The sequence below is a fragment of the Mirounga angustirostris genome, unplaced genomic scaffold (genome assembly GCF_029215605.1).
Source record: "Mirounga angustirostris isolate CCGP_5_RB_7025 unplaced genomic scaffold, mMirAng1.0.hap1 SCAF_10, whole genome shotgun sequence".
Taxonomy (NCBI): Eukaryota; Metazoa; Chordata; class Mammalia; order Carnivora; family Phocidae; genus Mirounga; species Mirounga angustirostris.
The window spans coordinates 112,396,434-112,422,973 of record NW_026991718.1 but is presented as its reverse complement, the minus strand read 5'-3'; the positions used below and the strand labels follow the sequence as shown (position 1 = coordinate 112,422,973).

The following is a 26,540-nucleotide window of genomic DNA, read 5'->3' as shown; positions in this document are numbered from 1 at the left end:
TGTGAAAGCTAAACCTTGGGCAATATCCCCACTCTTCTCACGTGAATCCCAGACTCCTTACCATGGCCTGAATGCCCTGCCCACCTCTCCCACCAGATTCCCTACCCTCTCTCCCTCACTCACAGTACTTCAGCCACCCTGGCCTCCTTCCTCAAACTTACCCAACTCTTTCCTGCTTCAGGACCTTTGTACTCACTGCTCCCTTCTCAGGGAATTTCCAAACCACTCAAGCTGAAGTGCTCCCCCTTTTAGTCTTTTCCATAACTACTTATCTTTTTCCTTCATAGCATTTTTTGCTACCTGAAACTATGTTGTTTATTTATTTGTTTACCCACGTATTATTTGTTTCTCACTTTAGAAAGTGAGTTCCGGGCGCCTGGGTGGCTCAGATGGTTAAGCGTCTGCCTTCGGCTCGGGTCGTGATCCCGGGGTCCTGGGATCGAGCCCCGCATTGGGCTCCTGGCTCGGCCGGGAGTCTGCTTCTCCCTCTCCCACTGCTCATGCTCTCTCTCTCTCTGTATCTCTGTGTCTCAAATGAATAAATAAAAAAAAATCTTTAGAAAGTGAGTTCCATGAGGAATTGGTGTCGATCTTGCTCATACCCCAACCCCAGCACTTAGCACTGTGTCCCGCTCATAGCAAGTGATTAATAGCTGTGAACTGAATAAATGTGAACAAAGGATCCATGACAGCTGGCTCAACAAACAAACAAACAAGATCCAAGAGCCAAGTGGAAGGCCAGTCATTTCCTTAAAAAGGTCTTCATGAAAACCTTGGGATCATCTTGTCGAACTCCTCAGCCCACAGGTGGGGAAACAGGCCCGGAGAAGAGGGTTACCCACCTTCGAGCACCCAGAAAGCCATTATTGTAGATTCCCAGCCCCTGGGGTCAAATGCTGCAGACCTGTCTGGCAGATAAGCCCAGAAAACTCACAGCCACCTCCTTGCGGTCATTGCTGTGTGTCTGCAGTTGCCGCCGCCCCAATCGTATAGGGAAGGAAATTGCCCCTTTGGGAGCAGAGGTGCCAGTAAGCTGACAAACCGTGAAAGGGGGGCTGGAGAGAGTGGGAAGGCCCATTCCTGGGCCAGGCAGCTATTCTGAGGCAGCTCAGGGATAATAGCTGGTACCAAAATAACCCAACCTCCTCACCCTTGTTCCAGCCCTCACACCTCTGCCCCACTAGAGGTGAGGCTAACACTTGAATTCCTCTCGGTAACACACCAGTTTTTAGCAGGGCCTGCGGAGAGGACAGTGATCATCACACCCAGGCCTGTCCACTGGGGGCTCACAGTCTGACGGAGGAGGCAGGCTAGGGACCAGTCAAGGCTGCTGACTACGTCTGGGGAAGCTCAAGGGAGGGTAGATCCCCAGAAGAAAGGACCCCTGAATTAATTCAATGGACATACGAAGTTAGCCAGTTCAGGGGGTGACAGTAACAGAAGTAACCGCCAGCGCAAAGGGAAGGCGGCAACACAGATAAGCTCCAGGAATAGTTGGCAGTTTTAGTAGGTAGAAGCATCAGAAATATGAGAGGGGAGGGGCACAATAGGAGCCTAGAAAGGGGGGTGAGTGGCTGTCCAATTTATCTAAGAATTTAGATGTCAAGAGAAGAACTTAGGCTATCTTCGGTGCACAAAGGAGAGCCCTGGAAGATTTTTATCCATAAGGACGCCACGATCAGGTTGGCAAGATATAAAGTGCCCTGTGGCTGCTTTGGGGAGGTTGTCTGGGCCAGGGGAGGGGGAGGAGGGGCAGACCGAAGGAAGAAAACACTTTATTCTAGATGGGCAGTTCTAAACAGGACTCCTGCAGGAGACAGGAATGGAGTCTCAGTCTCTCCAGGGCTTGGATCATTACTCCGTCGACTCCCGCGCCACACCACCCCGAGGGTTCAACTTTCGTTCTTTTGTTGCGAACTCAAAAGTTTGAGCAGAACAAATGTGCTGCTGGAACCCTAACCCTAGTCGAGGGGTCCGAGCAAGAGACTCCATCTCCCAAAATGCTTCGCTTTACAGCCCTGCGGGTCGCGCATGCTTCAAGAAAGGCCGGCCGGCTTGTCCACCCGTCAGCTGGGTGAAGTGCAGGAAACATGGGGACCGCCATCTTAGCTTGGGGCAAACCAATTGTAAACCTATGGGAGGTTCTTCTTCTCTGCCTCGTCAGTTCTTAACAGGTACTAAAACAAAATGCTCTTAATTATTGCAAATCTCTTTATTATGCTTTACATTGAGAATTTCTTCCATTTTGCCCCCCAATTCGGAACTGCACCTGCAGGGATACAATAGCACATCCCAGCATGGCCGCACTCAGCCAGATTCCGCTGGGGGTGGACTCGGAAGCGGTCCCGCCCCGCCTCCTGGTAGGAAGGGGGTTTCCGCTTCCGGCAGCGGCGGCTGCAGCCTCGCTCTCGTCCCTGCGGCTGGCGGCGGAGCCGTGTGTCTCCTCCTCCGCCGCCGCCATATTGTCTGTGTGAGGAGAGGGGAGAGCGGCCGCTGCTGCCGCTTCCACCACAGGTACGGTGGGAGCCGCCAGGGGAGGTCGTTGGGTGTGGAGGTGGGCCCAGGATGGGACAACGGGGCGCGGTCTCCCCTCGCGCTCCCAGCGGACTCCGGAGCGGCCCGTCGCCTTCCCCTGCCCCCCCCCCCACACCAGCCGAGGCCCCTGCAGCCCATCGGGGAGGCCTGGGGCCACCCTTCAGGACGGGGAGTGAGGCTTCGTGGGCAGAGGCTGATGTGAGGGTGGGAACTGGCTTTCGGGAGTCCGGCTTATTGCGGGGGAGAGGGCTGGACTGGGGGCGGGGACTAGGGGGCAACTTGGAGGAAGGGGTCGCCGGAGGGGGAAGGGAGCTTGAGGGGTGGGGCCACTAGGGGATGCTGGGGGAGGGTGCCTAGGGGAGTGGTGCCTGCTGGGTAGGGTGGGGTGGACCTTCCCGCGGAGCGGAGCAGATGGGAGTGGGGGCCTTCTAAGGGTCCCTCTGGGCCCGGCGGGCTTCCCACCTGCAGACTGGGGTGCAAGGGAGAGGGAGCCCCGGGCGAGGTCGCTGGGGAGAAGGGGGGAGGGGACCACGAAGTGGGGCAGAATGGGTGGAGTTGGAGTTAAGGGTTAGTTGGGAGCCTGGGTGGAAGGGAAGTATGTAGAATGAAAGCTTGGCCAACAGTATACATGTTAAGTTTGTGACCTTTTGAAAGAGTACGACTTTTATTTTGGTTTCTGTTTTTTTTGTTGTTTGTTATTTTGTAGCGTTGGAACATTTCTAGTCTAGGCAGGTGATGGGTGGAGCTTCAGTAGTTTGTTTTTTGGAAAGCAAAGTCAGGGTCGGAAGAAGTAGCTTCTTGACTGTTGCCATTGTGGGAAAGGAAGAGTTTGAAAAGAAGGTGGTAAATTAATTTGGGAAGACTTGATTACCTTTCAGCTGCCGAGTTCTATGAGAAGGGGGCATGGGGAGAGGACATGAAAAGAAAACTGGAAAGGGAAGATTTTTCTCGGAGTTGGGAGACTGCATTACATCTAAGGAGTGGCAATACAGGCTAGTGGTAAAGAACCAGAGTGCTTGGGTTCTCAAATATCATGCCATTACTACTTAGCTGTGTGTCCTAATCTTTGTAAACCTTGGTCTTCCTATCTGTAGAGTGGGGGCAGTATTTCCTAGATCATGCAATATGGTGAGCAGTAAATAAGATAATTTGTGTCAAGTGCTTACCGCAGTGCCTGACAGGTAGTAAGTGCTCGATTAAAGGGACTAGGTGGTTTATTTCGGCTTCCTCTGTCCTGCGTAGAATTTGTGGTCAAGAATCTAACAGGCAAGACTGAAGAATATTACCTTTGTAGTAATTGTTGCAGTTTCTTGTTTTGTTGTAAGTCAGTTGACTTAATTGGCTTGGTGGACCTTTGACTGAAAGACCAGAACCAGTAACTTGATCTTCCTCAAGTCATTTTAAAAACTTCACCTGCTGTTTTATCTGGGGCAGGTTTATCCTTGTGTGACTTTGAAATACTTGACTTTCATGTGCCATTGGGGGAGGGTACATGACTTCAAGAAAGAATGAAAAGATTTGAAATTTGCTTAGATTGATTTATCAACTGCTTACAAAGTTAGGTCACCCTGGGGCAACTTTTGTTTAAAAAAAAAAAAAACATGCCCAGTTATGTTCTCTTGTATGGAATAAAATAGAGAAGAGAAGCACACATTTAAGGGGAACATTGGGTTACTTCTATGTAATGGGTTTATTGCCTTGCTGTTTGGGGATAAAACAAGTGGCAGCTTCTTTCCCACAGTGTATTTTTAGTTCTCTTGTTGCCTAGCCGCTGTTACAGGGTGAGTCTTTGATTTTACTCTGAACAGACACCTTTACTTCACATACTCCTTTGGACAAAGGGGAAATTTTCTTCAGGAACTGAGTTTAAAGCCCTACATAGGGTTTGGGTTTGTAGTCGACAGAATGCCACCCCTGCCAAAAAAAGATGTCTATACTTTAATTCCCAGAATCTGTAAATATGTTACATGGTAAAGGCACTTTACAGATCTTATTAGGGTTAAGAATCTTAAAATAGGAAGACTATTTTGCATTTCGTGGGTAGGCCCAACCTAATCACACGTGCCCTTAAAAGCAGAGAGCTTTTTCCACTTTGGAGTCAAGAGAGGGGAGAAGGGTGAAATCAGAGATTCCAATCATGAGAGGGACTCCCATTTGCTGTTGCTAGAGGGGGCCACATAGAAAGCATGAGAAGGAATACAGGCAGCCTCTAGTAGCAGAGACCAGCCCCAGCTGACAACCAGCAAGGAAATGGAGACCTCAGTCCTACAACCACAAGAAACTGAGTGAGTTTGACCAACAACCTGAATGAGCTTGGAAGTGGATTCTTCCCCAGAGTTTCCAGCAAGGAATATTCCTTGATTTTGGCCTTGTGAGACCCTAAGCAGAAAACATAGCCACGCCCACCAGCTTCTGACCCACAGAAACTGTGAGATAATGAATTTCTATTGTTTTAAGCCACTCCTGTTTGTTGTAATTTGTTATGGCAGCAGTAAAACACTAGTATAGATTTTTGGTACCTGGAGTGGGATACTGTTACCCAAAAACGTGGAAGTGGATGAAAGCCAGAAAATATTTGAGGAGTCTGATAGAAAAGGCCTGGAACAGATTATAGAAATAGGGATGTTGACTGCAAGTTAGGGCCAGGTGGCAATGACATAGGCACTGGAAACTGGAGGAAAGAGAATCTTTGTACATAGTGGCAAATAAGCTTAGAATTGTATCCTGTGGTTATGTGGAAGAGAGAACTGGTAAGTGATGAACCTGGCTATCCAGCAGAGGAGACTTCCAAGCAGAGGGTTGAAGGTGCAGTCTGGTGTATTTGTGGATATGAATCTGACTAATGGAGTGAACCCCTGTGAAATTTGTGGAAAGTCCATGAGGTCCTTGAGGATTTTATACTATCAGAAACAATGCCAGCTTGGATTGAAAAAGACAGTAGAAAGTTAAAGAGGGCTATTAAAACCCCCAAATTCTAGGCAGGAAACAGGCTGGTAAAACTCAGGTGTGAGTTTGCTGCTTTTCATTAAAAAAGGTGGGTGACTCAGAGGGTGGAACCAAGAGCACAGAGAGGTGGACCTGAAAGCTACAGAGGATTTTGCCCTTACTTTGAAATGGAACAGAGTTTGCCCAGATTTTGAAACTGCTTTGGACCAATGGATCTGTTTTCTCCCATTTTTCTTGTTGGAACTGGAATGTCTTTAACTGCTGCCCTGTGCCTGTCCCACCATTGTCTGTTGGGAGCAGATAACTTTTGTTTTCAGGAATTGTGCCCCATGAGTTTTACTTACTGTATTATGCTCAGAGCCTCATCTACACCTGATTTAGAAAATGAGATTAGGGACTTTTTAATTGATGAGCTTTAGGTGAGATTTTTGGACTTTGAGTTGATGCTATAATGGAATGAGACCTTAGGATGTGGGATGGATGTATTTTGCATTTGGGAGAGGTATGAATCTCTGGAGGTCAGACGGTGGGCTGTGGTAGATGAAGTGATACCCTGCCCCACCCATCCCTGGAATCTAAATATTAACATTATGTGGCAAAAGGGACTTTGCAAATGTAATTATGGTTTAAGTATTTTAAGATAGGAAGATTATCCTGGATTTTCTGAGTGGGTCCAATCTAACATGAAGGCAGAGAACGTTCTCCAGCTGGAGTCAGAGAGATGGGCAGAACAAGTCAGATTTGAAACATGAGAGGGAGTCACCTGACATTACTGGAGGGGGCTTCATGGAAAGCAGGTGGGCAGCCCTGCCTGACAGCCAGCAAGGAAATGGAGGCATCAGTCATACAACCCAAGAAACTAAACTTGGTCAACAATCTAAATGAGCCTGGAAGCAGATTTCTCCCTGGAGTTTCCAACAAGGAAGAGAGCAGCGTGGACATCTTGATTTTTGGTCTTGCAGGACCCTAAGCAGAAGACCCAGCCAAGCCCACCTGACTTCTGGCCTGTAGAAACTGTGAGATAATAAGTTTGTGTTGTTTTATATTTGTGGTAATTTGTTATAGCAACAATAGAAAACTAATAGAGGGGGTTTTGGTGATTTTATTTAAGAATCTTGGGGAGATTATTTTCTAGAGAACAAAAGTAGCAAGGATTATTTTGCAAAGTGATTTGGTCCTAGAAGACTTCACAGAGTAATTGTGTTGAGTGGAATCTATGCCTTTTTTCCTTGGTGTTTAAATATCCTGTTACTGTCCTTAAGTGCAGTTTGAATTGGCTAGATGACTAGCTTGGTAAAATGTAGATTCTAGAGTTCTAAACCATTTTGGTAGAATTTATCCTATAAATAGGTGATTTTCCCATGCCTATAATAAATGTCTTGGATTAATGACAATTTCTTCATTACTTTTTTTTTTTTTAGATTTTATTTATTTATTTGACAGAGAGAATGAGAGAGAGAGCACATGAGAGGGGGGAGGGTCAGAGGGAGAAGCAGACTCCCTGCTGATCAGGGAGCCGGATGTGGGACTCGATCCAGGGACTCCAGGATCATGACCCGAGCCGAAGGCAGTCGCTTAACCAACTGAGCCACCCAGGCGCCCCTTTCTTCATTACTTTTTATTGGTTGAATGAAGCAGTGAGTTTATATGAGAGCCCTTTAAAGACTTATTTCCAACTTTTTATTTATTTATTTTTAAAGATTTTATTTATTTATTTGACAGAGAGAGACACAGCGACAGAAGGAATACAAGCAGGGGGAATGGGAGAGGGAGAAGCAGCGGGAGCCTGATGCGGGGCTCGATCCCAGGACTCTGAGATCATGACCTGAGCCGAATGCAGACGCTTAACGACTGAGCCACCCAGGCACCCCTATTTCCAACTTTTTAGAGGAGATGGAAATGGGTGATCTTTTTTTGTGAATTGATAACCACCTCTGTACAGTATAGTCTGTTCTGTTCTTTTTACACCTCCTACCCCAACCCAGAGTTGTTAAGGTCTTTTCTCCCTGTCATTATCATTTGAGGTTAAGAGTCAGATTTGGGAATTGTAATTGCAGAATGGAGTTCTAGCTTTTAAGAAAGCCTGTTTGTTTTTGTTCTGCAATAGTGTCCTATTGATTAGATTAATAAAATGGACTCTCAACTTTAGTGAGGACTTCAGAGGTTGGAGGAAAGAAGTCCAATTCTTTTTGAGTTAGTTACCTGAATAGAAAGATGATTATAAAATTAGAACATTTCAGGGTATGAAGGACTTCTGAGACTGTATTTTTGACTTTAGGGTTTAGAGTAAAGGAAATTGGGCCACACGAAGGTTAAGTGGCTCAACCAAGAATCAGCCCTAGAGCTGGCCTAGAATGCTGGTCCAGGCAATGGAGATTCATGGCTTTTGAACCATATTCCCTGTGCACCCTTGCCTTTCCCTTTTTCTAGGTTTTACCTTGGACAGATTTCTCTGTGCCTCACTTTCCTCATGGAGTCATTGTGAGAATCGCCATAGTGGATGTAACGTATTTAGCACAGTACCTACCATATGAAGGGCCTCAGAGATAGATGTTAACTGTTACAACATTTATGATAATTGTTTTGGCAACTGTATGACAACCTCTGCATAATACAGTCAATTTGTATAAGTTTAGAAACTGACAAATGGGGGCGCCTGGGTGGCTCAGTTGGTTAAGCGACTGCCTTCGGCTCAGGTCATGATCCTGGAGTCCCGGGATCGAGTCCTGCATCGGGCTCCCTGCTCGGCAGGGAGTCTGCTTCTCCCTCTGACCCTCCTCCCTCTCATGCTCTTTGTCTCTCATATCTCTGTCTCAAATAAATAAATAAAATCTTTAAAAAAAAAAAAAAAGAAAAGAAACTGACAAATGATATGACTTGTTGGATTAGGTGTAAGGTAAGGTCTTAGCACTTTAAGGTAATAATAATGTTTGTGATATTTGATTGATTGATTTTGTAAAGATTTTATTTATTTATTTATTTATTTGACAGCAAGAGAGGGAACACAAGTGGGGGGAGTGGGAGAGGGAGAAGCAGGCTTCCTGCTGAGCAGGGAGCCCAATACGGGGCTTAATCCCAGGACCCTGGGATCATGACCTGAGCCAAAGGCAGACGCCCAATGACTAAGCCACCCAGGCACCCGTGATATTTGATTTAGAATGAAAAACTGATTGGGGAGCCTGGCTGGCTCAGTCAGTGGAGCATGCAACTCTTGATCTCAGGGTTGTGATTTCGAGCCCCAGGTTGGGTATAGAGATTACTTAAAAATAAAGTCTTTTTAAAAAAATGAGACGTGGATTTGATCCTTGGTCTATCACAATTCATTGGATGATCTGGGCCAAGTTTGTTTCCCAAGAGAATTAGTGTATTTGTACACCTAAATGTCTTTGAACTCCTAAAATGGGTAGTTTCAAAAGTGGTAGATCATTTAGCTGTTTCTTAATAGAAATCTGGGCCAGCTAGCTTTTCAAATAAATTCCTCCAGGATTAAGGAAAAGGAACTGCTGTCATTTTAACAAAGGATATATTTACATTGGGTTATAGATAATTGGTGGTTTTTCTTAAATATTTGGTATTCTCTGGGGTAGATTTCAGCAGACCTAGTTGTTGACCAACACACATTTCCCCCCCCACATAGTCTTTTTTTTTTTTTAAGATTTTATTTATTTATTTGATAGAATGAGAGAGAGAGAGAGCATGAGACAGGGGAGGGTCAGAGGGAGAAGCAGACTCCCCGCCGAGCAGGAAGCCCGATGCGGGACTCCATCCTGGGACTCCAGGATCATGACTTGAGCCGAAGGCAGTCGCCCAACCAACTGAGCCACCCAGGCGCCCCTATTGAGTCTTTTTAAAAGTTTAAGGTGAAAGAATTCACAGTATCATGCTAGGAGTGGTATTTCATTGGTTTCTACAAATCCTATGTCTTTCAGCCTTAGATATGAGAAGCCTCCTTAGCAACAGTTGCTATGGTAGGCAGGCTTTTTTTACATTAGTGGTGATAATGTTTTCTTGCATAGAAAGTATTGGGCTATCTGATGTGAGGGTTTTAGGGTTAAATACCAGGGTACATTTAGAATAATCTTTTATAATTTATATGTGTCACATTTTAAATGCCTTTATTTTGGCCACTTTTTTCTTTTTATACTTTCTTGTCTCATGGATTTTTCTGACAGGTTTTTATTAGCTGAAACATTTTAATCTGCTTAGAAAAGTGAACACTTGGAATTTTTCTGAAGTTATGAGTAATGCGCTAATGGCCATTTCTCAGTTTAGCTATCTCATTAATGTTCTGTAAATTTTAAGAAAGCAACCCTGTTAAAAATGAATGGATAAATTATTTTCTTTTAAAAATTGAATTTCTAACCCGTCAAAAGATGTTACTTGTTCAGCAGACCCTGAGTGCCTACTACATACCTGGTAGGTGCTGTGCTAAGGATCTCTAGATAGTCCCTGTCCCCAAGCTTACAATTAAATGACATGTATCATTCCACAACTTAGTAGCTTTCTGAGATGTTTTCTTATGAAAACTCCTATTGGCTTTGTATCTTTCGGGGACGGGGAGGCTTTGTATCTTAGGTATGGTTTCTGAAACAGCTACAGAAATCTGTAGGGGAGGGATTGAGAATTTCTCATTTTTAATGGAATTCTTTAACTGAGATTGCAGGGGATGGGCAAACAGGATAGTTGGAAAGAACTCCAGCTTTGGAGTGAAGTGACCAAATTTGGAGCTTACTTAACCCTCTTAAGCCTAGATTTTGCCATGTCTCCAATTGGGATGGCAGCTACCATGGACAATTTATTTTTATTTTATTTTTATTTATTTATTTGACAGAGAGAGACACAGCAAGAGAGGGAACACAAGCAGGGGGAGTGGGAGAGGGAGAAGCAGGCTCCCGGCCGAGCAGGGAGCCCGATGCAGGGCTCGATTCCAGGACTCTGGGATCATGACCTGAACCGAAGGCAGACGCTTAACGACTGAGCCACCTAGGTGCCCCCCATGGACAATTTATTAACCTTCAGTTTCTTCATCTGTAAAATGAGGATAGTAGTAGTACTTGCCTCAGAGTGTTCTTGTGAGGATTAATAACTAAAGCACCAGCTAATGTTTTCTCAGGGTTACTGTGAGGGTGAAAATTTCATTTTATAAAATGCTGGGTGCCTGACTCACATGAATTCTTTCTCTTTGCTGTAGTGGAGACAATGTGTTCTTTGCAGTGCTGCTACTCTTTACTCTATTTTCATTATCTGCTGCCAGGAGTTCTTATTTTTTAATGAGCCCTTTTGATCTGTACTTCCTGTTTCTGGTGTGTCCTGCTGGGTGAGTGTGAGCTACTGAATTGGTGCTGGGTAGGGGTGGGTCGGTATATAAGTTACACCCAGTGTAGATTGCCTCAGTTGCTCAACTACAGTGTACCTTGCCAGAGTGGTTATCTAGTCTTGGTGAATCTAAGGTTCTCTTCTAGATAGCAAAGTGAATCTTCCCATCTCAGACTCAGGGAAAGTTCAAGGTTTGCTCCCCAAGAGCCGTGTGGACCTGGATCAGAGGTCTTATTCCCAGTGGTTCTTTGATCATAGTTTACTGGTGCTTGGTTATTATGTGTTAGGAATATGTTTGAAGAAGTTTTTCCTGTATTAACATTTTTATGTCCTATTCTCTCAGGTAATCCACTAACTTTCTTGTTTGCTCGTATTCTTAAATCAGACACCCTGTAGGCGGAGCATGAACCTATCTTTATCAGTACTTTAAAGTGATAAAGCATTCTTTGTATTTATGACTATATAGACTGAATACAAATAATCATCTGCTTTGAAATCGGTCTCCCATCTTTTTTTTTTTTTTTAATCTTATTTACTTATTTGAGGGAGAGAGCACAAGCGGGTTTGGGGGGGTGCTGAGGGAGAGGGAGAAGCAGACTCCCCGCTGAGCAGGGAGCCCACACAGGACTCTATCTGAAGACCCTGAGATCATGACCTGAGCTGAAGGCAGATGCTTATGCAACTGAGCCACCCAGTTGCCTTGGTCTTCCATCTTTTAAAACCTAATTTTTAGGGCGCCTGGGTGGCTCAGTTGGTTAAGCGACTGCCTTCAGCTCAGGTCATGATCCCAGAGTCCCTGGATCGAGTCCCGCATGGGGCTCCCTGCTCGGCAGGGAGTCTGCTTCTCCCTCTGACCCTCCTCTCTCTCAAATAAATAAATAAAATCTTTAAAAATAAAAAATAAAAAAAAATAAAACCTAATTTTTATACCATTGTGGCCTGTAGGCAGCTCATTCAGATAAGAAACTAATGAAGACTTCTGATTTTTGAAACTCACATCTCCACCCTTCATCTTGCCTCCACATTTAAAGCAACCCATTTCATTGTAATATTAATGGTAGGCTGTTAATTGAATTAGTGTGCAGAATTAGGGAAATAGTGTTGAATTAGTGAAAATAACCTATGTAGGCTTTGAATCCTAAACAGACTAGAATTCAAGTCTGGCCTCCATCATTTAGTAATCCTTTGGTCTTTAGCAGGTCATTTATTCAACCTCTGAACCTCTTTCTTTCTCTTCCTCCCTTTCTTGTCCGTCTGTTCGTTCTTTCTTTCTCTCTCTCTCTGTCTCCCCCCCTCCCCCCACACACACAGTGCTAGGTGTGGGGCGGCGGGAGGGGGAGAGGGAGAATGTTAAGCAGGTTCCATGGCCATCGTGGGGCTCAGTTTCACAACCCTGAGATCATGACCTGAATCGAAATCAAGAGCCGGGCACTTAACCAACTGAGTCACCCAGGTACCTCTGAACCTGTTTATTATTATTATTATTATTTATAAAGACTTACTTATTTTAGAAAGAGAGTGTGTCTGTGATGTGGGGGAGGGGCAGAGGGAGAAGGAGAATCTCAACCAGCTGGATGCAGGGCTCGATCTCACAACCTGAGCTGAAATCAAGAGTCCAAGGCTGAATGGACTGAGCCACCCAGGTGCCCCTGCACCTGTTTATTTCTAAAATGGGAGTTTATGGGGCGCCTGGGTGGCTCAGTCGTTAAGCATCTGCCTTCAGCTCAGGTCATGATCCCAGGGTCCTGGGATCAAGCCCCACATCTGGCTATCTGCTCAGCGGGAAGTCTGCTTCTCCCTCTCCCACTCCCTCTGCTTGTGTTCCCTCTTTTGCTGTGTCTCTCTCTGTCAGATAAATAAATAAAATATTTTTTAAAATGAAAAATAAATAAATAAAATGGGAGTTTACATTTCCTCCCATGCCTGGTTTATAAGAGGCATTCAAATGGAAAGCAGTAGTTATTACATACATAAATGCTGGATTATACTTTAGATTACTCTAGATCTCAAGTGAAGTTTTTGGTCTTTGTGTTCCAGAGGGTCATGGCCAGTGGAATTAAGTTTTAGATTATGACTTTATTTTGATTGTGTTGCCTGATAAAATGATACACAGATGAAGTCTTCTTTGCCCATGATTTATTATATTCTGTATTATTGGAGACAATACTAGACTTCAGACTTCTGTCAGGCGTTTGAGGGAGAGCTGTGTTATTTCAAGTCAAACTGCTTGGCTTTCCTTATAATACTTCCCTTCATTGGAAGACCTCCAACTGTTCTTGTTATTTACGTAACATTGACCCTTTGATTCCTTTTCTGGCTTAAAGGTAGAGAAATGAAATTCACACAGAGAGCCCAAATGCTAATGTTTTTTGTTATTCCATACTTACTTGTTTTATGGTAAAGCTTGAGTGTATTGCCTTTTAAAACAGGACTGTTGTAAATTTTGTAGATGGAAGTAAAGGCAGGAGGCCCAGTAATGTGTTTGGGTTGTAATGTCTTAAATATTCTGCAGGTTTATGTAAGCAATAATTTTGTGAGTTAATCAGGTTTATTGTGAATATTTATATTGCAAATTTGGACCCTTAACAGGACCAGAAGAAACTTACACTGTTGGGCTTTAAATGGGTAGTTCTCTGGCTTATTCAGTGTGTACTTGGAGTCTTGGGATTTGAAGGTCAGAGTTGGTTAAGGGGTCAAGGATCTAATTGTTAACCTTTTAACCTGTATATTTTTCCCCAATTTAAAAATAAAACACCATGACTTACATGGCATTAGTTTGATAGGTGAGAGAGAATATTGTTCATGACCTTGAGACAAAAAAGTAGAATCATTATAAAGTGGAGGGAGAAAGGTGATTTCACTTAATATTACATTCATGTTTTTCCGTTAACCTGTTTTCTTTTGGCTTATTCTTCCACGTTAGGGTTGCGAGGCTTAGTTTGTATTTGTTGTTTGGTTTTTTTGTGTGTGTGTCAATTACGTCCATCCAAATAGATGGTCTCTCAGAGGAAATCATTGTTCATTAATGGTATATCTGGACTAGAAGGCTCAAAAGATGATTACATGCATATCCCTTGAAACAAGGGGAGTTATGAAATAGGTTTTTCAATCTACTGCACGGATTTTAGCAATTTCAGCTTGTGATCTCTGTATGTTATTTAAACCAGGATTTTTCAGCCAATGTCCTACATCAGCGGGAGTTACAGATGGGCTAAGGTACTGGTCCCCTCAACCCTCTAGCCATTTGTGCAGGCTACAGGGCATCCAAGCCAATGACCTTGGGTCCAAAAGTCTTGATCACTCATCCCAGTATACCATACAAATACTATTTTCTCTTGGTGTTTGACTTTTAAGAAGGCAGTAAGCACTGATTTAGAAAGTTTGGTAACTTTTTTTTAAACATTTTTAAGATGCAAAAGGCCACAAATCTTAAAATAATCTTGGCTTTATTTAGAAAAGACCATTTTAAAGTATCTCTCAGACCCTCAAGTAATTTTCTTTCCACATATAATTTGAGAGATATATTTTAGGGGCGTGTGGCTGGCTTAGTCAGGAGAACATGTGACTCTTATCTCAGGATTATAAATTTGAGTCCCATGTTGGATATGGAGATTGCTTGAAAATAAAATCCTTTAAAAAAAAGAGAGATACTTTAAAAAGTAAGACTATAGGGGCATGTGGGTGGCTCGGTGCTTTAAGTGTCTAGCTCTTGATTTCAACTCAGGTCATGATCTCAGGGTCGTGAGATGGAGCTCTGGGCTCAGCGTGGAGTCCACTTAAGATTATCTCTCCCTCCCCCATCTCCCCGCCCACTTGCGCACGCTCACTCTCTTTCAATAAATAAAATCTTCAAAAAAAATAAGACTATAAACAATTCAAATTTAGACACTTGTGAAGAAATTCAGGTTATTTTTTTTTTTACAGTGAAGCAAAAACTAAAGTACCCATGCTTAAAACTGTTGTCTTCACCTGAGTGACTCTGAATGCCACTGTATCTTTTCTGTAGCTGACATTTTGTTAATCATTTGTCAAGCTTCCTTCTCATGCTAGAACATAAATTGAAGCCTAGGATACATTGTCTTCCTCTATCCCTTCAGGAAAGAGAAATTTAATTGTTTAATATTTGTTTGAGAAACAAATTGTTTAATATTGTTTGAGAGGCTGCCTGGGTGGCTCAGTTGGTTAAGCAGCTGCCTTCAGCTCAGGTCATGATCCCAGAGTCCTGGGATCAAGTCCCACATCGGGCTCCCTGCTTCACGGGAAGCCTGCTTCTCCCTCTGACCCTACCCCCTCTTGTGCTCTCTCTCTCTCTCTCAAATAAATAAAAATCTTTAAAAAAAATATATTGTTTGAGAAATTTAATTAATATTTATGTAAATTATCAAGTTAACCTTTTAAGATGGATATTTTACAATGTTAAAAATGGGATTTTTAATTCAGCTGGGGTTTACAGATTCCTCTCGGTCTGTTAACAGAAGCTACAGACCTTTTCTTCAAAAAATGTACCTGCACAGGCCATTTTGTATATATTTACAGGGAGTTTCATGGACCCCTGATCTCATTGTTGGACTCCATTTTCAATGCTATAATTTATGTAGCCCAAATAATGATTTCCCCTTTTCATTATTTTCAGTACTGTAACATTTGCCTGATTTATCATTTGTCCCAGTATTATTCTTTCAGCAAACAATTCTGGACCATATGCATCTTCTGTGATAGGCTCCTGAGGGTACAGAGGCACTGTTCTCTACCCTTGGAATTTTGTCTAGCTAGAGAGACGGATATGTGACAGTACAGTGACCGTGCTAGATGGAAGGAGTAAACAAAGAGTGTTGTTGGAGTGCAGAGGAAGGGTCTTGACCGTTAAGAGTTTTTCTGTAAATCCATGTTTGTCTGCATTTCTTAATTGGCAAAAGGTATATTGTGAATTCTAAATAGTCTTAAATTGAGAACTTAAATGTGCTTGCCACTGCATGTAATGCTGGATATTTTCTTTGCCCATATTTCCCCCATTTACCTTTGTAAGGTATGTAGTATTAATTAATTAATTTTCTAATCTTACATATGTATTTAGTATAGAGCAGGGATTGCTAACCCAAATACCTACAGGAGTCAGACCAGTAAGATAAATGAACAGCCAGGTTTACCTATAGCATCTCCATTGGGTGGGTTCTAGAGCCCCATTGTTGGATAACACAGGTTAGCCGATTCAAATGATTTTTATCAGTGTAGGAATACAGAATTATTGTTACCTGACAGACCTACCTACTTTTTCTTCTTTTGATAAATTGAAGGTTAATTTTTTTTGTTTTTAGTGTTGGCAGCTAAGTCACACTTAAATATTTATAAGGAAAACTTTTAATACATAATTTAGCTTGATAGCTGATTCACTTTAAGATTTATTTATTTATTTTAGAGCAAGAGCGAGTGTGCACACGTGAGTTGGGGGAGAGGGAGAGGGGAAGCGGACTCCATGCTGAGCGGGGAGTCCAGCTCGGGCTTGATCTTACAGCCCTGAGATTGTGACCTGAGCCGAAACCAAGAGTTAGACACTGAACCGACTGCACAACTCAGAGGCCGTAAGCTGATTCACTTTTTAAAAACACTGTGAAAAACTTGTACATGAATGTTCATAGCAGCATTGTTCATAGTGGCCAAAGAGAGGAAACCGCAAATGTTTTATCAACTGATGGATAAACAAAATGTAGTATAGCCATCCAGTGGATTTAGCTATATAAAGGAATGAACTACCATGACAGAAACTACAACATGGACGAACCTTGAAAACATACTAAATGTTGGGGCACATGGGTGGCTCAGTTGGTTAAGCGACTGCCTTCGGCTCAGGTCATGATCCTGGAGTTCCGGGATCGAGTCCCGCATCGGGCTCCCTGCTCGGCAGGGAGTCTGCTTCTCCCTCTGACCCTCCTCCCTCTCATGCTCTCTGTCTCTCATTCTCTGTCTCTCAAGTAAATAAATAAAAAATCTTTAAAAAAAAAAAAAACATACTAAATGAAAGAAACCAGACACACAAAGTCACATTGTGTGATTGATTCCATTTATATGAAATGTCCAGGATAGGCAAATCCATAGATAGAAAACACATTGGCAGGGGGAGGTGGAGCATTACGAATGGCTGCTATGGAGTATTGGGTTTCTTTTTTTTTTTTCTTAAGATTTTATTTATTTATTTTTGAGAGAGAGAGAGAATGAGAGACAGAGAGTATGAGAGGGAGGAGGGTCAGAGGGAGAAGCAGACTCCCCGCCGAGCAGGGAGCCCGATGCGGGACTCGATCCCGGGACTCCAGGATCATGACCTGAGCCGAAGGCAGTCGCTTAACCAACTGAGCCACCCAGGCGCCCTGGGTTTCTTTTCAGTGTGATAGAAATGTTCTAGAATCAGATAGTGGTGATGGTTGCATGTTGTGAATATACTAAAAACCACTAAGTTGTGCACTTGAAAAGAGTGAATTTTAGGTCATGTGGATTTTATATGAGTTTTTAAAATTGAAAAAAAAAATACTATTGTGAGCCAAATGGGACATTGTTTGCTGTAGAACAGAATGAGTAGGCTGCGAATCTAGACAATAAATCACCACCTCTCTGTGACCTTACAGAGATTACTCCAATTTGCCTTCTGTAAAATGGGGAAGATAATACCTATGTCTTGGACTTGTTAAGTTTAAAAGTGGTAAATACAAATCCTAAGAAGCAGTCATTGACCCTCCATAGGCTTTCATGTATCATTAGAGTTGGAAGTCAGCCAGTGTTTGCTGCCCTAAGTTCCAGCCTGTTTTCTATTGTTGGCAAGTTTAGAACAACCGACCCTGTTGTTTACTGCTTATTGGTCACCTACAGGAAGTATGGTTGTCTCCTGTGTAACCTCCATGACAGTAAAGAGTAGGAGAGGGTATTAATCCTTATATTCTGCAGTTTCCTCATTATAATCCGATAAGTTAAATGACAGAGCCAAGGTCATACTTCGTCTCAGTGGTTCCAGTGTTCCCATTCTTTCTATAACCTCCTGGTGCTTTATAAATCCAGGCTTTATGTCTTTCAGTAATAACTTTCTGTGGCTCTGTCATGGATTGTCAGGCACTGTGCTGTACACATGGGTAAATCACATAGCCTCCTAAAAGCTTGTGGCTCCAGGGGCACCTGGGTGGCTCAGTCGGGTAAGTGTCTGCCTTCAGCTCAGGTTCATGATGTCTGGGTCATGGGATGGAGCCCCGTGGTGGGCTCCCTACTCAGTGGGGAGTCTGTTTCTCCCTCTCCCTCTGTACTCCCACTCATGCTCTTCGTCTCTCTCTCTCAAATAAATAAACAAATAAATAAAACGAAGCTTGTGGCTCCAAAGAAACATCTCTCACACACATTGACTGGTTTCGTATCTCATTGGGAAATAATAGTATCACTGTTTTACCTCTTGTGTTGGTGATGGATGTGCTTTACATGTAAGACCAAAGAACATCTTTAAAATTAGCTGCAGATCAAAAATACCATCGTACAGCCAAAGTGCTTTTCTTGATTTTGAACATGAGTAGGTCTGTATGCAAGCCAGATTGATTTTTACCAAAATATTGTATATTATTACCTTAAAAGTCTGTCAGACATTTATGGAACACATCCCTGTGCTAGGCACTGTGATAAATACAGGGCATATACCAAGAGAAATAAATTACGGTTTAGCTCCTTGAGTTTATAATCTATTGAGGAGAGAGAATGGCATAAACAAAACAATTGATAATGTAATGAGTACATGGGAGTGCTTTGGTCCCATAGAGGAGCACTTGGCTTATTTTGGAGAGGTATAGAAAGGCTTTATCATGGATGTAAAACTGGGCTAATTCTTGAAGGGTGAGTAAAGTTTCCCCTAGCAAGATTATTGGAGGTCATAAAATTAAAGTCACAGAGAAGGAAAAGCATGGTCAGTACTCCTTTGCTTAATGTTTTAAAAGTTTAAAACTTTTTGAAGTGTTAGAAATGTTAATCTGTACAGTAGAAAGACATTAGAATAGAGCAGAGGCTGTAAATTGATACCCAATCACAGTACTGATTGAACTGGTTATGGGACTACTCAGGTTTTCATTTCTTCTTATGTTAGTTTTGGTAAATCATTCCTCTAGGAATGTCAAATTTACTGGCATGAAGTTAATTGTGTTATCCTGTGTTTAATTATCCTATGTTTTAGGATACAGCATATGATCATTTCCCCCTTAAAGTTTTTATTTTTAAAATTAATGTAAGTAAAATTGGTTCCTTTTTGTGTGCACAGTTCAGTGGATTTTAACACACACAAGAGATTCAGGTAACCACCATCACAACCAAGACAGTGCAATTGTATCACCTCCTTCATGTACCCTCATAGTCACACCCAGCCTCCCACCCCTATTCTCTGGCAGCCACTATTCTCTTCTCAGTTACTATAGTTTTATCTTTTCAGAAATGTTATATAAGTGGCATCAAACAATATATATTATTTTGAAACTGACTTTTTTTAAACAGCAGGTTGCTTTTGAGATTCATTGAAGTTGAATCAATGGTTAGTTCCTTTTTATTGCTGAGTAGTAGCATTCCATTGTATGGATGGACCACAGTTTATCCATTTAGTTAACATTCTTTGGTGATTATTAATAGAGCTGCTGTAAATATACATGTGTGGGCTTTTATGAACATCTATGAGTGGGATTGCTGGTTCATGTGAAAAATGTAACTTCATAAGAAACTGCGGAATTGTTTTCCAGAACAGTTATACCATGTTGCATTCCCATCAGCATGTGTGAGAGTGTTCAATTGTTCCACATCCTCTCTAGCACCAAGTATTTTCAGTATTTAACTTTTAATTTTTAAGTAATTTTAGATTAACAGAAGAGTTGTGTAGAGTCCTTATATGCTCTTCACCCAGTTTCCCCTAGTGTTAACACTTCACATAACCATAACACTTGATTGAAACTAAGAAATAAACACTAATACAATACTGTTAACTAAACTAAAATGGACTTTATTTGGATTTTACCAGTTAGGTGCTTTTTCTGTTCCAGGATCCAATCCAGGATACCACATTACATTAGTCACCATGTCTCCTTAGTCTCCTCCACTCTGTGATAATTTTTCAGTCTTTCCTTGATTTTCAAGACTGACACTTTTGGAGAAGACTGGTGAGATTATAGAATGCCCTTCAATTTAGGTTTGACTGATGTTTTCTCATGATTAGATTGTGGTTATGAATTTTTGAGAATACCACAGGTGACATGTCTTTCTCATCAGATTGCATCAAGGGTATATGATGTCAATGTAATTTATCTTTAGTGATGTTTAGGTTGTGTTTGCCAGGTTTCTCCACTCTAAAATTATTTCTCCCTTTACATACTTACTCATTAGAAGGGCTTTCCTAAGTCCAACCCGATTTGAAGGGGAAGAACATTAAGTTCCACCTCCTCGAGGGAGGCATACCAAATAATTTGTGGACTATGTTAAACCACCAGAGTAATTAATGAGGATTGGAGGAGATTCTTAGAAGCTATGCAGATAATTCTTGTTTCTCCTAAAAGTTTTATTCACCAAGTTTAGCATCTGTCAGTGGATCTTGGCTACAGCAATTACTGTTGCTGGTCTAACGGAAATTTTCTCTTTCTTTCTGCATGTATATGTAAGTTGGAATTCTTATGTAGGGAAGATTTTCAGAATTTAATTATTTAGTGTCGACTCACGGATATTTATTTTACCTTTAGGGTCACAATCTAATTCCATCATTATTACTCGGATTGTTCAAGCTTTGGCAATTGATGCTCTTTACAGTTGGCTCCCATGTCCTTTTGACTACAAGATTTGCCAGGCTATCTTGTATTTTTCCTGCCCCATTCTAGAATCAGCCATTTCTCCAAGGAGCTGTCATTCCTTTCATTGGAGAAAATTACTGAGAAGCCAGGATGTGGGCACTGGTTATTGTCATTGCTACTCGTTGACACTGTTTCTGGGTGCTCTCAGTGGACAGAGCTAGGAATTTGCATTCAGTAATATTCACTCTTCGTTGTGTACAGTTCTGTGGGTTTTGACAATGCTTAGAGTAACAAATCCACCTCTACAGTATTATACAGAACATTTCATTGCCGTGGGGCAATCACTCATCTGTTCTCTGTCTTTATGGTTTGCCTTTTCTAGAATGTCCTATAAATGGAAGTATACAATATGTAGCTTGTTGTTGTTTTTAAAGATTTTATTTTTAAGAAATCTCTACATCCAATGTGGGGCTTGAACTTAAAACCCCAAGATCAAGAGTCATGGTTTACCAACTGAGCCAGCCAGGCAGCCCATTATGTAGCTTTTTGGATCTGTCTTCTTCACTCAAAGAAATATATTTAAGATTGATCCATGTTGTTCAAATCAGTTGTTTGTTTTCCATTGGGTGCTTGTACCACCATTTGTGTATCCATTCACCTGTTGTACATCTTGATTGTATCAATTTTTTTTTTTTGCAATTACGAATAAAGCTGCTATCAACATTCACATATCGGCTTTTGTGTGAACATTGGTTTTCAGTTCACTTGAAAAAAATACCTAAGAGTGGGAATGCTGGTTTGATTGGTAAGTGTATGTTTAACTTTATAAGAAACAGCCAAACTTTTCCAAGATGGCTATATATACACCATGTTGCATTCCCATCAGGAATGAGTTTCTGTTACTCTGCATCCTCAGTATTCTGAGTTTTTATTTTTTAATTTTTAACCATTTTAGTAGATCTGTAGTGTATCTCATTTTTATTTTAAGATTTTATTTATTTATGAGAGAGAGCTAGCGTGTGCACACGCACACACGCACACACAAGCAGTGGGGGCGGCAGGCAGAGGGAGAAGCAGACTCCTTGCTGAGCAGGGAGCCCAATGCGGGGCTCGATCCCAGGACCCTGGGATCATGACCTGAGCCGAAAACAGATGCTTAACCAACTGAGCCACCCAGGCATCCCATCATGTTTATTTTAGTTTGACTTTCCCTAATGACTAACAATATTGTGCATCTTTTCATAGGCTTATCCACAGATCTTCTTTTGCAAAGTGTCTGTTCAGATCTCTTGCCTGTTAATTAATTGGGTTTTCTTATTGTTGAGTTCTTTCTTACACATTTAAGTCTTTTATCATATATGTGATTTACAAATATATTTTCCCGATCTGTGGTTTATTTTTCATTCTCTTAACAGTGTTTTTCACAGAGAAGAAATACTTTAATTAATGCTTTATGATGAAGTCCAGTTTATCAATTTTTGTTTTTATGGATTATGCTTTTGGCATTATGTTTTACGACCTCTGCCTAATCCTAATTCCAGGTCCCCAGATCACAAGATTTTCTTCTAAAGGTTTGAAAATGTTATATTATATATTTAGATCCACCATTCATTCATTACTAATTGTTTCTTTTTTAGGTGTGTGAGGTTTAAGGTGAAGTACTTGATTTTGCATATGGATGTGCAAATGTTCCAAAACCTTTTACAGAAAAGATTACCCTTTCTCCATTGAACTGCCTTTGTACTGTTGTCAAAAATCAGGCCATGTTTCTAAGGATCTGTCTCTGTATTCCCCATTCTGTTCCACTGATCTATGTTTTATCCCTTTGCCAATACCACACTGTTTTAATAACTGTGGCTTTGTAATAAATAACTTAAAATTAGTGTGATTCCTCCAGCGTTATTTTTCTTTTTCAAAACTGTTTTGATTATTCTAGTTCATTTGGATCTTTTTTTTAATCTAGTCTGACAGTCTTTATCTTTACCTGGATAATTTATTTCATTGATATTGAATATAATTAGCCATTATGTTCTTTTTTTTTTTTTTAAAGATTTTATTTATTTATATGACAGAGACAGCGAGAACAGGAACACAAGCAGGGGGAGTGGGAGAGGGAGAAGTAGGCTTCCCGCGGAGCAGGGAGCCCGATGTGGGACTCGATCCCAGGACCCTGGGATCATGACCTGAGCCGAAGGCAGACGCTTAACGACTGAGCCACCCAGGCGCCCAGCCATTATGTTCTTATGTTCTGGGGTTTTTTCTTTTTTTCTTACCCTTTTTAGGGTTCTTTTTATCATTCCATTTTCCCCCTCTTTATAGTTTTGAAATACATGGTATTTTTGTTTTATAAGTAGATAGCATCATAGATGATATAAGTTGGAGCCATAATTTACCAAAGTCTAATATTAATGGTCGATGTTTGCTTGAACTTTTCCATACATTTTTCTTATTTTGCTCTTTTTTTCTTCTTTCAACACAAACCTTCCAAATGGGATTATTGTTCTTTATCTTCTTTATTTAGAGATATTTGCTGGATATAGAATTATAATTTGGCAAATTTTTTTCCTTAGCACACTGCAGGTATTAAACTGTCTTCAAGTTTCATTGTTGCTTTTGGAAAATCAGCTGTTATGAGTTGCTTCTTTGAATGTAGTCTCACTTCTCTACTTGCTTTTCAGCTTCTCTGCTTTGATTTTTCTGCTGTTTTATTATTCTGTGTTGTGGATTTCTTTTTATTTATCTTTGGAATTTGTTGGCATCTGGAATGTGGTTGTGTTTGATTGCTTCTGGGAAATTTTCAGCTGTTATACCTCTTTCAAATATTGCCTTTGCCCTGTCCCATTTTCTCCTTTTCTTGTAGTCCTGATCAAAAGTATATCAAACCATTTCACAGTTTCTTTTTAAAAGTTCTGTTTTGTTCTTTTTACTTTTTGAAATCTAGAGTATCCTGTACCTGCATATGTTCTTAAAGCTTATCTCTCATTTCTGTAAGCACAGTCAGCATGGTTGTTTGGAGTTTTGAGTTTGATAAGATCAGAAGTCTCTGTAGGACTTTTCTTTTTCCTGCCAGTTCTCAGTCTTGTAGTCTTTTCCTTCAGTACCTAGTTATCTTTGATTACAGGTTGCATATTATATTTGAAAAATTATTTGTAGGAATCATTTGAGGCCCATAATAAGGTACTTTTTTTCCACAGAGAGCTTATTCATGTTAGTGATCTGGACATTACAGGTCCAGGGACCACCTTAAAACAAGCTTCATATCTGATACTCCCTCCATAGGGATGTAATTCTTTCCTGGCTCTTCCACTTTCTATTCACTCCCACCCTAAGGTTGTAACCCTCTGAAATCAGCTTATTATGAAGGTCTCCTTTTAGGCTCCTCCCCTTGTGAGGGTCCTGTGCTTTGATTTCCGTCAGGACAGAATTCTAATTTTCAGGGATCAACAAATACCCTTTGGGCTTCCTTCCTTGCTTCCTTCCTTCTTTGGGTTCTCATTTTCTTCGCTGTAGGCTATAACTGTTTTTCTGTTTTATTTAAGACAGAGAAAATGAGAATGTGTATATGTGTGTGAGAGTGAGTGTCTGTGTGTTTAATCTGTTCTGTAGCTGTTCTCAGTGGAAAGATTGACCCAAATAACCTACCCCACCATTACTGAAAACAGGAAAATTACCTGCTAAAATCTTGGTTTCTTACTTTGAAAACTGAGAAGCTCCAGTTACACTTTCATGGATCTACACCCCCTAGCTCTTTGTCCTTTCTAGGCATTTTGCTTTGTGACCTCTGTAGTAGAACTTGTCTGTATGAGTGGAGAAAGGAAGAGAATGAGATCTAAATTGCAATGGTTATGAGTTAATAATTTTTTTTAAGGCACACATTAATAACAGTCGAGTAGAGTGTACTAGTATTATCCAAATCCGATATAAAAGGGTTTTGCTGATCTGATGTACTTCTTAACGGGATGACGAGTTGTGCCAGCCTTTGGTAATTTTAAGGTATAATGTTACAGGTCTTTAAAATTCTTTTTTTTTTTTTTTTTAAGATTTTATTCATTTATTTGAGAGAGAATGAGATAGAGCATGAGAGGGGGGAGGGTGAGAGGGAGAAGCAGACTCCCCGCTGAGCAGGGAGCCTGATGCGGGACTCGATCCCGGGATTCCAGGATCATGACCCGAGCCGAAGGCAGTCGCTTAACCAACTGAGCCACCCAGGCGCCCAGGTCTTTAAAATTCTTAACTTGTTTAAAGTCTTATGCTTTACAATTTCTTGTTTTACTGTTTTTCATCTGAATAGTTCCTATGCATCCTTCAAAATTAAACTTTGATGTTATTTTTTTCCTGGCAGCTTTCCCCAAACATTGGGGTACTCCATTAATATTTATTGAATGAATGATGGTGGGTGGGTGACTTAAATTCCCTTCAGTGCCTGCAGAGCACCCTGACTTAATTCTTTCAAGCACTGATCACTTGAGATTGTGATGGACTGTTTTCTTTGTCAAGGGCAGAAATGGTTTCTCTTTATTCTCCAGGGCCTAGAGAAAGAATCTCTTCCTGGCAATCGGCACACATTTTCTGGTACATAATAATTGTTTAATAAATGCTTACTGAGTGAACATTCTGCTTTTGATTTGAAAGGAAGAGAGAATGAGGGATTAAGGGCAACTGTGGACACATGAAACAAGTAATTCAGATAGTATTAACTACTGTTTTTTTGTGTTCATTTGGCCTTCTAGGCAGTGCCACTTTGAAAGGGGGAAAGGTGGGGCACCTGGCTGGCTCAGTCTGTGGAGTGTGAGTCTCGGTCTCGGGGCTGTGGGTTCGAGCCCCACATTGGGTGTAGAGATTACTTAAAAATAAAAATCTTTCTTAAAAGAGAAATAAAGGGGAAAAGGCAAGTTTCTATGATTTGTCTTTGCTTTCACAAGGTGCAAGTATAGGTATGTTCTCTCTGAGTTTGTTCTATAAATTCTGTTTCTCTTGCCAGTTTATGCTACCTGATTGCTAGGAAGAATTCATTCTCTGCAGCAGTGCTGAGAAGGTGTTGTTTTCCTTATACAACTGCTTTTCCTCTGAACAAGCAGTCTTAAATCATGCAGTCTGTGCAATGTAAGCAAATTCCTCATTCTTGAGAAATCTTTGCCCTGTCTGGATTATGAGATGTTGTTCATTCACTGTGGTTGATCTAGGGATGGAAGGGTTTTTGTGGGTTTGTTTGTTTTTTTTTTAAGATAGAGACCCTAATAAACATTAGGGTTAAAAGAACTAATATAACTGTATTAACGTTTGAAATCAGACTTAACTTTTTAAATTTAAAGTTCGAGAATAATCTTTTCCGGTTCCACTAGGTAATTCATCTATAAAAATACATTGGCACAAATGATTAATCAGACATGCAGTTTTCTGGTATTGGACCATTTACTAAGCCTCTAATTTTCTTTTGAGTTGCTAGATTGAAAAACAGAAATACGGAGTAGAAGAGATTAGAGGGGGAGATTTGTTGAGGGCAAGAGGAGTTTTTATTGAAATTAATTAGTTCTATATTCCATTTATGTCGATAAATGTGATTTTGGCAGTATCCATTTTAACCTTATGGTTAGATGGAGTTTTCATTTCCTTGCATTTTATTAAAGAATAGGTCAAACAGAACTGTGTAACTGGCTTTGGTTGTAGGTGTGGTCTGACTTTAGTAGGGAAAATATTATTGACAAAATTTTTCAGTTGATTAATTGGCTTCTGTTAGGCTAAGCATTGAAGAAACAAAATATAGCCATGTCTTCACAGTAAGCCTGAAGGCTTTTTTGGGTAGAGGTAGTCATATGAAATCATTAACCTCCTTTTATGCAATTACATGAGAGCAGTAAGGATGAAGTTAGGTCACTTAAAGTGGAAATTATTGGGAAAGTTAATACTTTTTCTGTAAGTCAGATTTTCTTAAGGTATGCTTGTATTATAAACACTAAATAGGAA

The 26,540-nt window shown here is 41.1% G+C and overlaps 1 protein-coding gene across 3 annotated transcripts in view; it reads left to right on the top strand.

Annotated features, from left to right (window-relative positions):
• Window positions 1-2,372: 2,372 nt before the first annotated feature.
• The window catches only part of CSNK2A1 (casein kinase 2 alpha 1), a 54,023-nt gene continuing 29,855 nt past the window's right edge, over window positions 2,373-26,540 (top strand). Inside the window, exons 1-2 of one of the 3 annotated variants that reach the window (XM_054510046.2) lie at window positions 2,403-2,514; window positions 6,444-6,497. The gene's annotated coding sequence lies outside the window, so the exon portion shown is untranslated. Of the gene's footprint in view, window positions 2,515-6,443; window positions 6,498-26,540 lie in introns of all 3 variants that reach the window. The other 2 variants (XM_045885591.3, XM_045885592.3) reach the window with 2 other exon arrangements.